The following is a 13,910-nucleotide window of genomic DNA, read 5'->3' as shown; positions in this document are numbered from 1 at the left end:
GCCTCCCTACTTTTTCTTCCCACCAGCTTCTGATTGTCCCCCATCAAGTCCAAGTTGTGCTGCCCATACATTCTTGGATGTGTGCCTTTCTACCAGAGTGTAAAGAAATGGACTCTTCCTCTCCCAACAGCTCCTGCGGTAGGGGAGGGGCTTTGTGCTCATCTCTTCTTTTGATGCAGGGATTTGGCCTGGCTTGAGCTTGCATCAGGCTTGTGCACGCTGTCACAGCACTGTGAGTTCACACATGCAGCTGCCCCGCTATGTCCCGAAGATGCTGTTTTCCTTGTGTTCAACCATCACTTCTGGTTCTTAGAATGTTTCTTCCCCTTCTTCCCTATGATTCTTCTGAACTCATCTATTCTCTGCACCTTGGCCAGTTGTGGCTCTTTATGTTAATCATCACTTATCGCAACATAGAAGCTTCTCTGATGAGGACTGAGAAATGAATTGTGGGTATAAAAAAGTTTTACGGGCTGGAGAGATGGCTCAGAGGTTAAGAGCACTGGCTGCTCCTCCAGAGGTTCTGCGTTCGATTCCCAGCAACCACATTATGGCTCACAACCATCTGTAACGAGATCTGGTGCCCTCTCCTGGCCTGCAGGCTTACACACAAACAGAACACTGTATACATAATAAATAAATCTTTTAAAAAATTATAAGGAATTGGATTAATACTACATTTGTTTAGCAGAACGATAGTAGTAGAGTTTCCCATGGGGTTTATGATCTACCTTACCACAGGTTCTTGGTCCATCAGTGGCACAAAGTGTAAGTTTCATCTTGTGGAGCCAGACTTAAATCCAATCAAAAAAGTGCTGAATTCATTTCCTTTCTAAAGATGCACAGATTTTTTTTTCCCCTCAGAGAATTGGGAAACCATCCCTCTCTATTTTCGGGATTTTATGACTGCAAAGAAAGTTGCTATGCCTGTTCATAGCTCATACATAGTTTTAAAATAAAAATATTATTTTTGATTTACTTCTTTTGGGACAGGGTCTCTCTGTGTAGTCCTGGCTATCCTAGAACTCACTCTTTAGACCAGGCTGGTCTCGAACTCACAGAGCTCTGTTTGCCTCTGCCTCCCAAGTGCTGCACCACCACCACCTAGCTTATGTTTTACCTTTCAGACTTGTGTTTATTTATGGTCTTAATATGTCTCCTTTAGTTGCCTTAGAGAATTAGTCCATGGCTGCTAACAATTTCTCACTTGTACTTATCTGTATTACCAACTAGTATATCATCACTAGTACAGTCAATGGATTATGTCTAACTTACAGCAAAGTACCTGTGGACTGTCTTTACTGGGAGCTGGGGAGTAGGAGGCCCCTCTTTCCTGTTTTCATGAATGTGTTGGCATCAGTCTTGGGGACCCAGATAACCTCAAAGCTTCTGCCATAGGAATAAAAGTGAAAAAAAAAAAATCAAGGCTAAACTTGATTTGAAAACCAGCAGAAGTGGTACTTACAATTCTCTAGAACCAGCCTTAAATTTTAAAATAGATGACATTTAGGTGTTTTGTTTTGGTGATCATTGGTGTGGAAAGTCCTACTGTATATGGGTTGCTTTTATTGGTTAACGAATAAAGAAACTCTTTTGTCCTGTGATAGGGTAGAATAGAGCTAGGTGGGGAAGACTGAATTGAATGCTGGGAGGAAGAAGGTGGAGTCAGCAAGATGCCATGTAGTCACCAGAGGGGAAAGTTAAGAGTTACCAGTTGGAACCTTGCCAGTAGGCCACGAGCTTCGTGGTAAAACATAAAATAATAGAAATGGGTTAATTTAAGAGATAAGAGTGAGCTAGAAATATACATCAACTAATTGGCCAAGCAATGATTTAATTAATACAGTTACTATGTGGTTATTTCGGGACCGAGCAGCCAGAACGAACAAGCGGCCTCCGTACAACAGACCATCTTAGTTAAGAAGACTGCATTGCATGTCCAGTGGCTAAACACTTCAGTCTTGCCTGAAAAACAATGCTGGTTTGGGAAGTTTCCATTCATAAAACATGTGGGAGTGAGGATTAGAAACTAGGATGACAGTAAAAATATCATGCATGAGATCTGTGAAATGGACACATTATCTGTACAAATAGAGCTCTCAATAAGACTGAATAAAGAAATCAAATGACTGACAGAAAATGCACACTTCTCAAGCTTGTAAAATCTGATCAGAAACACAATTTTACAGCCTTTAAGGGGTTTGCAGGTCCTTCTTTCCCTTTTAAATTAAGATTTGTTTATTTTTAATTATGTGCATGCGTGTGTGTGTGTGTGTGTGTGTGTGTGTGTGTGTGTGTGCGGACTTGCACACATGAATGGAGGTGCCTTTGGGAATTCAGAGCATCAGATTCCTTTGGCGCTGGAGTTCCAGGCAGTTGTCAGCTGCCTGACACAGGTGTTGGGAAGTAAACCTGGGTGTTAACCAGTGAGCCAGCCCTCTAGCCCAAGAGTTTTCTAAAGAGAAGCAAGTATTTTCGATGAGTTAGCAAGATTTTCTAATCTCCACATTGCTGTTATGGTTAATACAATTTTATACTTTGCCCTTTAAAACAAACAACAACAACAGAACTACTTAACTCCACAAATTCTTTAACTGATCAGCCCAACTATTCCTTCCACAGAACCACCATCTTCCGCTGTGACATGATAATGTATTTGTTGCCAAGGGATAACAAGGCTAGAGTTTCCCACTTTCAACCACTTTGCTCCTGTCTAATCACATCTTCAAGTCTTCTGTTTTTCAGGTTTGTATTTCAGTAATCTGCTCTGTACTCAGCTTGTTTGCAAATTGCATTTTTTTTTTTTTTGCAAACACATAGCATGTTACATTGGTAGTAATAGTGTCAGTCCCAAGTCAAGCTTTCTATTACTACTAATAATTTTCATGAATCTTGCAGACAGATCGTTGATTGTCTACTCTTCCTCCCCGGCTTTGTCCTATTTTGGATGGCAGGCCCATCTTCAGGTCCTCCGGAGTGGCTCAAGCGCTCCATCACTGAACGACATCCTCAGTCCGAAGTTCTCCACAGGCCCATGAGATGATCCTGGAGCCAGAGCTATTCCTGTCGTCACCACAGTAGGGCCTCACGGCTGTTCCTTAGGCTGTCATCTCCCCGCATTCTGTCTCAGGTCTCAGTACAAGGCTGCCTGTGCTCACAGGGAGGAAGTTCTCAACTCCCCGTTTGCTCTCCGTCTCCATCCTTTCACCTTCATTTTATAAGAGGCTTCACTCCCCTTCGGGAAAGCTAATGTTCTTACTGACCTTGTACCGTTCTGTTAGTTTGGTCTCTCGTTTGATTGGTTTTGTACCTCTCAACCCCGCACTGTTACCAGTCTCTTCTCTGCTTTCTCGCTTATTTCTGGTGTTCTAGTCAGGTCCATCCACAGGCTTTGTTTTCCTGACAAAAATGGGTGGGTACAGCAAACCATAGGTCTCCCTCATAACAAAGAGACATCTTGTCAGGTGGTATAGGATCTGTGATCAGCCAGATGTAATATGACACCTAATTCCGCAGTGCCTTATCATGTTCATGACATCACTGCAATCATGATCATTTTCAGTGTGAAATTAAAATTCCATCCAGTAAGATATTCTGACTTTTGATAATGGCATATTGTACAGTCTTTTCTACTGGAAAGAGTTCACAAAAGTCAGAACTTTATTTTTTATTAAAAATGTTTTGAAGGCAGAAGAAAGCAAGTAACAGCAGTCTCACCTGAAGGTTAACGGCGTGACAGAAGAAAATGTTATGTGTGGTTTTTATCATTCTACATTGATATTAGTTGTTTTCCTTCAGACAGTTTTTAGTTTATCTTTTGAGAAAAGAGAAGCTAACCAGAAACCAGAATCCATCCTTAGTTGATGAGAGGGGCGTAGAGTTTGGAGCTTAAACTTCAGCAACAAACGTGTTGAGACAAGGAACTGCAAGTCAACTGGGAAATTCACACGAAAACCCCTGAAGTCGATGGTTGACCCTAGCTATGCAGAGGAATCTCGGAAAGACAGCAGGAGAAGCAGCCTGGAGTCTCAGTCACTGGTGTGAGTGTCCAGCATGTGCCCTGAAGTTAAAGACAGTTGTGCGTCACCATGTGGGGGCAGGGAATCAACCCTGGATCCTCTGGAAGAGCAGCCAGTGATTTTCACTGTCTCTCCAGCCCCTAGGCGTTACTTTTAGTCTACTGATTTTTTTGCAATAATAATAAGGAGGAATCACTATCACTTTAAGAAAGCTTTAAGTAATTTTTAATATGACTGTGTTCCGTGACCCATTAAAAACACTGGAAGACGGTCCTTGAACTGTGGCCCAGAAAGATGAATCTCGACTTTAAATAAAGTCGATAAACTGGAGTCTGTGAGAAGAAGGCAGTGCAAGGTCTCTGAGTGTTTCAAGCGGCTGTCTTAGACACCAGTGCCTGACTCTACTAAATCACACCGAGGCAAAGGGCTGAAGAGTTGATGTGGTCCCAAGGGGGAGCAGTTTCCCTCCATGCGCTCAGCTTTACGCATTGTTGAAAGACAGCTCAGTCACACTCTGCTCACTTATTTCCCACTTCACACCGTCCCTCCTGTGCGGCAAAAAATGCACACCAGGTGTGGCCGCTAATGACTCAGGATATATGTAAACGTTCGGCATAAGTTGGCTTTACGAAAGTGGTGGGGCTTCTGAACAATGGACGTGGGCAACAGGCTGCCACATCAGAATCTTACTTTTGAAAATGTTAATGAGTTTGCCATTAAAAAATACTGGGAATGCAAGTCCCTGACTCCATATGGTGTTCAAAGATACCCAGGTGTCTGAGTGACATCACCCCATTCATTTCGCTCGCTCCACAGCTAAGCCAGCTGGTACGGTTCAGTTCCAGAAGCTCTGTAATTAATTATTCAGGACTGCGCTCTGCAGAGCGCTGTTTGTGGGATTGGAGGGTGAGTCGCTATTGCAGACATTCTGCTAAGTCTGAAGAAGTTCCTGCCTAGCGACGGATGCTCTTACAAGAGCTGCTCCGTAGCACTCACACCCGCATCCGTCAACTCAAGGATGTTACGAGTGGGAAATATTCAAAAGCCCTTCAGATTTCATGTACTTGGGGAAGCGGCCCTTTTCTTTTAACGTGGCGTAGAGATTTACAGCTTTTGCTGGAAACCGTGGACTTAGATGCGAACTGTGGCATTGTTGCCTGAAAGAAGAATCGGGGAGTTGAGTGAATCTTCAAGAGTCTTTTGAGGTGTTTAGTCCTGATAACTTCTGCATGTCTAATGAGATGTGTGGACCATAGAGACCAGACTGTTGGCAGCGCCTCACAGCTGAGCTCGAGGCATAAGACAGAGCTTCCGCGTGCTCAGCATGATTTGAGGGTGACGTCATAATCAGCTTTTGCTGTGAATCCTTTTGATCTTCCGGAGTTGTGTCAAGGGCGGGACTCATCACCTATCCTGTGATTCCTTACTGAAGACGTAAAACCGCCTGCTCAAGCGTTCCAAACCAGGGACGGGAAGAAAGGCGGTTTCAGGACCTTGCCACCCTGTCGCTGTCTTTACTGCTCACTTCGTTTTTGGCTCTCTGAACTGCTGTTGGCTTCAAACTTCACAGACACATCCGAGGGTATAAATTCCCGGAGTCAGGTGGTAGATGTTTCAAACTCCCATATGTTCTTAAACCACCCGTTTAATAAACATTTATGGAACATTTTTAATGTGCAAGCTTCCCAGCATCGAGAAAACAAACAGAAAGCGTTAACAAAAGAAAAGCAGTCAGAACAATCTCCAGGGTGCTGAGAATTTGAGTGTCGCAGAAACGGAAGCCATCAGCAGTGAGGGTCCTGATGGAGGAGGGCAGGGCAAGCATGCTCATGAGTGTTAGAGCACTGTGGCAGCCTCTGAATTTTATGTCACACACGATAAAGACTAATAGAAGCCTTGGGTCAGGGGAATGGGGTATTCAAGGTAGAACGTTAGAGGGACTGTAGGAAAGCCTGTATGTAGAAGTCTCCACAGTGAGGGAAGGCAGAGAGGCCCACTTAGGATACTGTCTACAGAAAAGGGACATCAATAAGGAAGACACTAGAGAGAATCAGCAGAGTCTCCCTGGGTCGTTTCTTTCCCACTCTGACTGAAGTTCAGGCTTGTTTAGTCCTCTTACTCTGGATTTGCACCTGGTAGCATATTCATGACAGTTATTTACGTATGCCTCTTCTGCAAGGGCAGACGACTGACTTCTAATAGCAGTGTAGAAGAGGATTTTCTTTTGTAAATAAGGAATGCCACTGAGAGAAGCTCTACAGGCTCCACAACTCTTCTGGGGGTTGACTCTCAATTTCGATCATGAGGTCCATTTGTTTTGTGGAAGTCGATGCTGGCAGAAGTAATGCGCATGAAGAAATGGCCAGTATTCCAAGAGCTGAACAGTAAGCTTCAAAAGACATACTGTTAACACACACAAATAACACGTGTGTTATTTTGAAAAGACAACTTGGAAGCATATGTGGGGAAGAGGTGAATCATGTGAGAAGTGTTAATGAAGACAAAACGAAATTCATAAAGTAAGAAGGGGGAGTGAGAAGAGAGAAACCTGTTTGAAATAGATAGGCTTGGACGAAACACGTGCGGCTCTGGCAGAGGACAAATTAATTAGATTAACCTAAACACAAGGAGCATGCCACCCATCCCACACCTAGACTCTGCCATGCACTCCCTTGAACTTAATGGATCAACTCTTCAGAAAGCTAAAGCACACCCACTGACAGACCGCTCAGTGTAACATTCTGAACTTGGCTTCTGACATTTCATAGGGGAGATATCTGGTTATTAGTCCCAGATAGAGACACAGGGGAAACTCTTTTATCTGATTCTAGCTTGGACGTTCTTCTCAGAGCACAGGAGAGGGGTTGATTGTAGGAGTGTGGGAAACTCGAAGGCAGGTGCATCACTGAAAAGCCCATGCCGAAGATCACCTTCAGAACTGCATCCCCAGAGCTGCCTGGACCACTGAAGATGCTCTCCTCCTCCTGGGACTATTTGGTGCTCTGCTTCCTCAACTTGCGAAGGAAATAACGAATCTAGACACTTTCTGAAATTCTAAGTTTTATTTAATTCCTCAGTTTGATGAATTTTAATTTGGTCGAAGTGGCTCCCAAGAAGGTTGGAATGAGAATTCAGAGATGCCATGTGACCTGATGCTTTCATTTCGTTGATGAGAAAACGAATAACTAGAAACTGCAGTTAGCTTAGGTAAATTTGTCATGCCGGCCAGCATACCGTGGATGTAGTGGGTTTGGCTCCAAGCCTGTGTCGCTGTATAACAATCTTTCTTCCTTTATTGTCTTTACACAAGAACATAGCCTTCTCCACATCCGTGCTTTTCTCGACTTTAGTAGCCCATGGCAAGCCAAAAATAAGACCTGAAAATAACCAGAAACAAGCAGTAACTAAGTATGACATCGCAAGCCATTCTGAGCAATATGATCAAGTTATATCACCCACCTGAATTCATCTGAGACACAGTATCCTTCTGTTGATCAAATCCCCACTGTTCATTCTATCCACCCATTAGTCACTCTCCATTCAGTTATATGGTTGACTGTCACAGTATTGTAAGTCTGGGGTTGTATTAACCCTATATAGTAGCTCAGTACCATGTATCCTGCTTAAGTCACCGCTTCACTTCCTGTCAAGACTTAGGCACTCGTGGTCTCATAGAAAGTTGAGTGTTATGTGATGGGAAAGAGAGGCACAGACAGGTAGAAAGAACATGTCCTGGTTTCGTTGTCTGACTGGAACAGAACACTCTGCTCTGATCAAAAGCAACTTGGGGGAGGATACTTTCAGATGGCAGTCTCCCACTGAGTGGTGTCAGGGCAGGAACTCAAGCGGGGACCTGAAGCAGGGTACATGGCAGAACACTGCCTTCTGGCTCACTCTGACTTCTCCTCTCACCGGCTAATGTTTAGTTATCTTTCTTCTATAATCCAGGATCACCTGCTCAAGGATGGAGCCACCTGCATCAATTAATAATACAATCCTCCAAAGACATGCCCGCAAGACAGTCTGCTCCAGGAGATTCCTCAGTGGAGGCTTTCCTCTCAGATAACTCAAGGCTATACTGAATTAACAGTCTAGTAGGACAGGACACCTCATCCACATTATGTGTATGGTTGCATATTATAATTGTGCTATTTTTACTTTTAATTTATTATTGTACATGAATCACAAATTAAATTTTATCAAGGTATATATCCATAGGAAAAAGGATGCTATACTTCCAGGTCCTGGAAAATATTCTCCTAGAATAAGGAGTGGTTACTATTCTTCTGATGTCAAGGTGAACTCTCTAACAGTTAAGACCAGGGTTATTCTTTCTTCCTTTCCTTTCCTTTCCTTTCCTTTCCTTTCCTTTCCTTTCTTCCCTTCCCCTTCCTTCCTTCCTTCCTTCCTTCCTTCCTTCCTTCCTTCCTTCCTTCCTTCCTTCCTTCCTTTCTTCCTTCCTCTGTTTCTTTCTTTCCTTTTCAATAAAATTTTCAGATTATGGAGGTCAGGGCAAGGGAGTCTCTGGAACAGGGGAACTTGCTTGATATCATGCTTAGCTAAAGAGACGTTAAAGGATCTTGTGTTAAGAGAATATCTTGGATTATCTGAGTCTGGTACTTCACATGTAGAAGAGAGAGGCAGGAGTAGCATCAGAATGGACCAGAAAGATGGAAGCAGGTCATGAATGAAGGAATGAAGGTAGAGATATACAATAACTGACTGTTCTTCAAGCCTGCAGAAAGAATGTAATTCTATGCAGGTTTTGATTCTAATCCAGGAAGACACCTTTTGAACTTCAGAGTTCCAGAATTCTAAGACAGTAATTCTGGGTGGTTGTGGGCCCATTCCAGAGCAGCAGTGAGGAACTGATAAGAGGGTTGTTCTACTCTTCTCACTTAACCATCTTGAGGTCACTACTATTTAGGTTTAATGTCTCTTCAAATAGGCATTTGAAAATCCATGTTATGAGTAGATGCAAAAATACTCAATAAAATATTTGTAAATTGAATCTCAAAACACATAAACAAAGATCATCCATCGTGATTAGGTAGGCTTCATGCTTGAGATGCAGGGATGGTTCTACATATGAAAACAAGTCAATATAATTTGCCATATAAACAAACTGAAAAAGAAAAACCTACATGATCATCTCATTAGATACTGAAAAAGCCTTTGGGAAAAAATCCAGCACCTCTTCAGGATAAAAGTATTGGAGACATTAGGGATTCAAAGTCCACGCCTAAACATAATAAAGACAATTTACAACAAGCCTATAGCCAACATCAAGTTAAATGGCAAAAAACTCACAGCAATTCCACTAAAATCAAGAACAAGACAAGACTTTCCACTCTTTCTGTACCTATTCACTATAATACTTGAACTTGTAGCTGAAGCAATAGGACAACTGAAAGAGATCAAAGGGATAAAAATTGGAAAGGAAGGAGTCAAAGTATTATTATTTGCAGATGATATGATAATATACATAAGTGGCTGAAAAAATTCTACCAAGAAACTCCTACAGCTGATAAACATCTTTAGTAAAGTGGCTAGTTAACAAGATTAATGAAAAAAAAATCAGTATCCCTACTATATATGAATGACAAACAGTCTGAAAAAGAAATCAGGATTAAAAAAAAATCCTTCACAATAGTCACAAACAATACAAAACATCTTTGAGTAACTTTTCCAAGCAATTAAAAGGCTTATATGACAAAAACTTATCGTCTTTAAAGAAAGAAATTGGAGAAGACACCAGAAGATGGAAAGATCTCCCTTGTTCATGGGTTGGTAGAATTAACTTAGTAAAAACGACCATCTTACCAAAAGCAATCTACAGACTCAACACAATTCCCATTAAAATTCCAACACAGTTTTTTTTTTAACAAACCTTGAAAGATCAGCTTTACATGGAAAAACAAAAGACCCAAGATAGCTAAAACAATCCTGTTCAATAAAAGAACTTCTGGAGGTCACCCTCCCTGATTTCTACCTGTACTATAGAGCAATAGTAATAAAAAAATAATATAATAATATTATATTATTATAATATAATAATATATAAAAATATATATAATTTTTTATATAAAAAATATAATAAAAAATAAAAAATCACATGGTATTAACATAAAAACAGACAGATGGATCAATGGAATGAAGTCAAAGATGCAGATGTAAATCCACACACTTCTGGACATCCGATTTTGGACAAAGAAGATAAAATTATACAATGAAGAAAAGAAAGCATCTTCAGCAAACAATGCTGGTATAATTGGATGTCAGCATGTGGAAGAATGCAAATAGATCCATATCTATCACCCTGCACAGAACTCAAGTCTAAACCAGGTGATGGTGTCACATGCCTTTAATCCCAGTACTTGGGAGGCAGAGATAGGCAAATCTCTGTGAGTTCGAGGTCAGCCTGGTCTACAAGTGCTAGTTTCAGGACAGACTCAAAAACTACAGAGAAACCCTGTCTTGAAAAAACAAAAAAGAAAAGCAAACAAACAAAAAACCCAAACAAACAAGAAATAAAGCAAAAAAACCCTCAAGTCTAAGTGGATTAAGGACCTCAATATAAACCCAGATACACTGAACCTAATAGAAGAGAAAGTGAGAAATATCCTTGAATGCAATTGACACAGGAGACAACCTCATGAACAGAATACCAATAGCACAAGCACTAATATCAACAAGAAATGGGGCTTCATGAAACTGATCAGCTTCTGTAAGGCAGAGGAAACAATCACAAGGACTAAACAACAGCCAACAGAATGGGAAAAGACCTTAACCAACCCCACATCTGACAGAGGACTGATTTCCAAAATATATAAGGAACTCAAGAAACTAGACATAAGAAAACCAAATAATCCAGTGAAAAAATGGGGTGCAGATCTAAACAGAGAATTCTTAATAGAGGCAATCTTAAATGGCCGAGACACATTTAAAGAAATGCTCAATATCCTTAGCCATCAAGAAAATGCAAATGAAAAAATTCTAAGATACCATCTTACACCTGTCAGAATGGCAAGATCAAAAAACACTAATGACAGCTCATGCTAGTGAGGCTATGGAGCAAGGGGAACACGCCTCCATTGCTGGTGGGAGTGCAAACTCGTACAGCCACTTTGGAAATCAGTATGGCAATTCCTAAGAAAACTGGGACTCAATCTACCTCAAGACCCAGCTATGCTACTATTGGTCACATAACCACCATCCTTCCATAAGGACACTTGTTGTATTATGTTCATAGTGGCTTTAAAACTGGAAACAATGTAGATGGCCCTCAACTAGAGAATGAATAAAGAAAATGTGGTGTATTTACACAATGGAGTATTACTCAGCTATTAGGGAAAAAAGTGACATTGAGAAATCTGCAATCAGATAAATGGAACCCCAAAAAATAATCTTGAGTGAGGTAAGCCAGACCCAGAAAGACAAACATCACTTTTTGTACTCACTTATAAGTGGCTATTAGCTGTTAAGTAAAGAATAATCACACTACAATCCACAGACCGAGAGAGGTTAAGTAACAAGGATGGCTCAAGAGGGGATGTATAGATCCCCTTGGACAGAGAAATAGAATAGATTTTGTGGATGGAGGTGGGTAGGGATGGGAATAGGGAGGATTAGGTTGGGGAGGGAGTGATGGAGGAGGAGAGTACAGAGAGTGATGGCAGGGATTAGGGAGGCATTTCAGGGGCAATGTGGAAACCTAGTGCAGTGGAAATTCCCTGGAATCTACAAGGGTGACTTTAGCAAAGACTCTTCGTAGTGGAGGATTCGGAGTTTGAACCAGTCATATTCTGTAATCAGGAAAGGCTTCCAGTGCAGGGACTGAGACATCAACCCAATCACACAATCTTCAACCTAAAATTAGTCCTGCCTGCAAGATGTCCTGGGATTAGGGTGGTATAGAACTTGCCAAAGTGGCCAACCAATAACTGGTCCAACTTGAGGCCCATGTCACAAGAGGGAGTCCATACTTGACACTGTGTGGTTGTCCAGGAACCAGAGTTTGGATAGCCCAGAGACCTAGGATAGAACCAAGCAAGACTGGCCAAACAAGTCAATGAAATGATTTCTAATGATCTTCTGCTATACTCATAGGTCAGAGCCTAACCCAATCACCAGAGAGGCTTCACTCAGCTGCTGATGGGAGTAGATCTAGATATCCACAGTGAAACATTAGGCAGAGCTAGGGGAACCCAGTGGAGGCAGGAGGAGGATTGTAGGAGCCAGAATGCATGAGGACATCATGAGGACACAGCTCACAGAACCAACTAGCAGAGCTCATAGGAACTCACAGAGACTGAGGCGACAATCCCAGAGGTATGGGTCTGAGCTAGGTCCCCTGCCAGCTTGTTATAGTTGTGCAGCTTAGTGTTCTTGTGAAATTCCTAACAGTGGGATGGGAGTGCCTCTAACTTTTTTGCCTATCCATGGGGCTACATTCCTCCTAATGGGTTGCCTTGTTCAACCTTGCTATGAGGGTTTGTGCCTAGCCTTATTGTAACTTGTTATCCATGTTTGGTTGGCTTCCCTGGGAAACCTCCTGTTTTTCTGAATGAAAATGGATGAGCAGTGGATCTGGGGGAGAGAGGAGGTGATGGGGGACTTGGGGGAGTGGCAGAAGGAGAAACTGTGGTCAGGAAGCAACGTATGAAAGAAGAATACAAGATGTTCTGTGCATGGATTCTAATTCTAAAGTTAGCCACATAGACCCTGCAGCAAATTACTTGACCTCTTTCCCTCCCGATTTGTCACCAAAAACAAGAGCTATAAAAATTATAGTTGTCGATTTTTGTGATAATTAGTAATAATAAATTCCAGAAAAAATTATTTCAGTAGTAGACTAAATTAACTGTATCATAAATGCATATATTTTAGCTAAATTAACAAAATAATACCATTCAATTTATAAAAAAATATTTGTAAATATTTATTATATTAGCATTTGATCTAACCATTACCTTTCTTTTATACATTAATAATTTTAAATATAACTTTATACTACCTTTACATCACTAAGGTGTGAGGGGTAATGGTTGGTGAAGAAGAATCGAAACCTGATTATGAAACTGGATGAGGGTGTGTCACATGACTCTCAGCAGCTTTAGGAAGTGTGTGTGGGCAGTGATTTTCTGTACCACTGGTCCTTTGTTCCTCAATAGTTGGTGCCATCCATTTTCACTGATCAGTGTCTATAGATAGGTTATGGCGCAACTTAGCAGTCCATCACTGTTAGAAATATCCAAGACAACTGGCGAATAAGGAGGGTAGCTGGTTTGGCTATGGCGTCAGAAGCTCTGATTGTGATCCTGTTTACCTGTTGTTGCTCTGGTACCCTGTGTCGTGGTGGGAGAGCAGGTGGTGAGTGCAGATATATAGTTTGGAAGTAAAGAGAAAGAGAAGACAGCAGGGCCTTTAGGTTCTCTTCCAGGGCAAAGCCCCAGTGATATCATGTCTTTCCCTTAGACCCCACTTCCTGAATCCTGAAAACGGTCAGCTTTCTACACATGGGCTTTGGGGGAGTACTTGCAATCTAAACAAAGCAAAAGCTTGGCTGGTGCGGGAGAATTGTCTGTATTCTGTCAATCATGTTTTAAATAAATGCTGATTGGCCAGGCAGGAGGTGTAGGCGGGAAAACCAGACAGGAAGTGTAAATGATGCAAACAGAGCAGAAGAATTCTGGGGAGGAGAAAGTTGATTCCTCCCACTCCTGCCCAGACCACCGAAGTAGCAGGATGTGATCTGCTCCACTGAAAAAGGTACTGAGCCACATGGCTAACATAGATCAGAACAATGGGTTAAGATAAGTCATAAGAATTAACAAGTAGTCTGACCTAATGGGCCAATCAGCTTTATAACTTATAAAAATCTCTTGTGTG

This window comes from Myodes glareolus, chromosome 20 (genome assembly GCF_982192425.1).
Source record: "Myodes glareolus chromosome 20, mMyoGla1.1, whole genome shotgun sequence".
Classification (NCBI taxonomy): domain Eukaryota; kingdom Metazoa; phylum Chordata; class Mammalia; order Rodentia; family Cricetidae; genus Myodes; species Myodes glareolus.
The sequence above is the reverse complement of the archived record's forward strand: the minus strand, read 5'-3'. Positions refer to the sequence as shown.